Raw genomic sequence first — 3,285 nt, 5'->3', positions numbered from 1 at the left:
TCTGGCTATAGTCTTTTCTTCCAGCCACTCCTCGGAAGGAAGGTTGGGCAATCCTACTTCCGTAGTGATACTACCTCGGAAACCCAAGGAGGGGTCGCTATGAGTCGGGTCCGACTCGACGGCACACAACAACAACAACATAGTCTTTTCTTATCTAGGAGCAACAAGGAGAAAGGGAGGTAGGGGATTCTGACCACAGCCAGTCTTAGTAGAACAGAAACCTAATGAGTACTAGCAACTATCAAGAAAGGAGGTGTGTGAGGGGGTTCTGGTCTCAGGTAAAATGGAATAAATATAATCCACTCTGCTCTCCCACTAAATAGAGCAATAAACCCTGGACAGAATGCATGGAGTAGCTATTTGAGGACTCTGAGCAGTAGGGAGTAGCAGATGGAGTGTGTGAAAAGATGAGAATTTAAAGTACCACTGAACCTGTAAAAACTTACAGACTTGGAAAGAAACAGTGAGTTGCCTCTTTTTCCTCCAGCAGCCCCTAATCTGAATTTGAAGCAGCCCCAATCAGGAAGTCAGCACCAAGTGTGGACCAAGCTCAAGGCAGGGGAAAGGAGATTTCTAACATGCGGAGTGGAGGAAATCTCCTCTTCTTTTCTTTTCTTTTTTTAAACTTAGTCATTTAATGAAAAAACAATCTCTTTATAAACCACTTAACATATATTTACTTTTGTATGTAGACTATTATTCCTGAAAAACAAAATATTAAGAGTTCAGACATCTTAGGCAAGACTTACTTCCAGCCTTCAGAAAAAATGGAGAAATTTTTCTTTCTTTTTCTTCAGACTTTTCTTATTTGATTCAATGCTGATATATTTCTCAAGTCTCAGTCTGACAAAATAGTCCACATAGGGCATTGCAAAGAAACATTTCTTATTAGATCGTTTATTTAGGTACAAAGGTATGGGCCACTGCTCAAACTTGTGCCAGATGATTCGTCCAAAGATGTCTCTTCTCTAAGCACTGGGCTTAGTTTTTCTTGACCAGTCTGAAGAAGCCTTAGGGCATTTTCTCCTTCCTGGACAGCTTTATCTAATATATACATAGATCTACCACCTTTTCCAATCTCTCCAGGCTTGGCATTGGTAATCTCTGCCACTTGGCCTCCTGTTCTAGAGTGAGGAGAATGTTTCTTTCTTTGTCAAAAAAAGAAAAGAACAAACTCACTGACATTGAGTCGGATCCTACTCACAGTGACCCTTCCTTGGGTTTCCGAGGCAGTATCACTAGGGATGTAGATTGCCCAATCTTCCTTTCGAGGAGTGCCTGGTGAGTTTGAACCACCAGCCTTCTGGTTAGCAGTCAAATGCCTTAGGCACTATGCCACCAGAGCTCATACCAAAGTTTATGTAAATCTTCATTACTTTTGTTCCTTAATTGCTGACACGTCCATGAAGCTCCAGATTTTACTTTTTCTTCCCTCTATATCTTTGGGTCATCAAAAACTTCTTCTAGTCTTTTTCTTGATAACGTGGTATGAAATATTCTACACTGGTGAAAAGATTCCACACTTAGGCAACAAACCCTGAACTAGTAGGGATCTGAGAAGTTATTAACCCTTTGTAAGCCTTCGGGATGTTTGAAACCCCTTGGCAAAGAGCTACCAAGCAGGACACAGCCATTTTTCCACATAACTAGGTAAATCACATTTCCACCAACAGAGCACCTCTTCTTTTCTTTTTCATTCTTTTCTCTATATTCTAATATCCCAGCAATCCTGTAGCACCAATAGCAGTGACAATGGTGGCAGTGGGAGTCCCTAGGGAACACGTCCTCTCTGAATGGAGGAGCTGTGGTCCCAAGAGAATTGGGAAAACCCTCCTTAATTTTTTCTCTCTCTGTCTTCCACCATACTAGCCCCAGATGTGAACATATTCATAGAACTTGTGTAGCAGAACAGGGTAAATAAAACACAAACTTTCCAGCCAAAGGGGGAGTCACAGAGACTTGGAGAGTACTTGGAGTGATCATGAGGAGGGAGAAACTCAGGAGAGTTACTCCATGAAGTTCTTTACAAACTCCTTGACTCAGTCCTGTGTTGTACATGTGTGATCTGATGCTAATCAGCATATCAAATATTAGAGAAATAATCTAAGGGTTAGTTCAGGTCCCAGACTGACCAACCGGAGGCACACACACAGGACAGATATGAACAGAATTGCATAAACTTTTAAAATAGAACTGACGTTGAAACCACAGAAAGCTGCTGGAATTTTCAGTCTGAATCAACTCAAGTTGATTGCCTGCTAAAGCAAAAACCAGGGATTCAAACCGGTTCAAAATGGTACAATCATCAAATATCTTGCTCGTGGTTTTTTTTTTTTTTTTAAATGCATTTTATTGAACTATAATTCATGTACAGTGAAATACACAAAATTAAAGTGACATGGGTCAATGCTTTTTTTTTTTTTTTTTTTGCTGTGTTCCCTCTCCTCCCTTTCTACCCCTGGCAACCAACAAAGTTTCCTTCCATATATAAACCTTTCCTTGAATCTCCACAACAACAAACTAATATTATATTTGTCCTTCTCTGATTGACTTATTTCACTCAGCATAATGTCCTCCAAGTTCATCCATGTTACGTGGTGTTTTGCAGACTCTACTTTATTCTTTAGTGCTGCATATAGCATTCTATTATGTGTACGTACCATAGTTGGGTCATCCACTCTTCCGCTGATGGGCACATAGGTTGTTTCCATCTTTTCGCTATTGTAAATTGTGCTGCAATGAACATGTGTGCATATATCTGTACCTGTCCTGGCTCTCACGTCTCTAGGATATATACCTAGTAATGGGATTGCTGGGTCAAATGGCATCTCCAATTCCAGCTTTTTAAGGAATTGCCATATTGCTTTCCACAGTGGTTACATCACTTCACAGTCCCACCAGCAGTGTATGAGAGTCCCAATCTTTCCACATCCCCACCAGCATTTGTTATTTTCTTTCTTGTTGAACCTTGCCATCAGTGCTGGGGTGAGACAATATCTCATTGTTGTTTTGATTTTCATCTCTCTGATGGTCAATGATTGTGAGCATCTCTTCATGCATTAGCTAGCCACCTGAATGCCTTCCTTGGTGTCTATTCATATCTTCTGCCCATTTTTCAATTGGATTGTTAATTCTTTTGCTGTTGAGGTGTTGGAGTTTTCTATAAATCTTAGAGATAAGTCCCTTGCCAGATATGTACTATTGGTAAATATGAATTTGTTGCTGTCATTTTTGTTATGTGCTTTTTTGTGGTGTCAATTTCTTTATTCCATATAACTTTCTATG

At 40.2% G+C, this 3,285-nt stretch overlaps 1 pseudogene; it reads right to left on the bottom strand.

The window, feature by feature from the left end:
• Positions 1–758: 758 nt before the first annotated feature.
• Positions 759–1,634, bottom strand: LOC103203628 (annotated as a pseudogene).
• Between the last annotated feature and the right edge of the window lie 1,651 nt (positions 1,635–3,285).

The sequence above is a fragment of the Orycteropus afer genome, unplaced genomic scaffold (assembly GCF_000298275.1).
Source record: "Orycteropus afer afer isolate SDZICR_OR568_19922 unplaced genomic scaffold, OryAfe1.0 scaffold00010, whole genome shotgun sequence".
Lineage (NCBI taxonomy): Eukaryota > Metazoa > Chordata > Mammalia > Tubulidentata > Orycteropodidae > Orycteropus > Orycteropus afer.
This window is presented reverse-complemented; position numbering and strand designations above follow the sequence as displayed.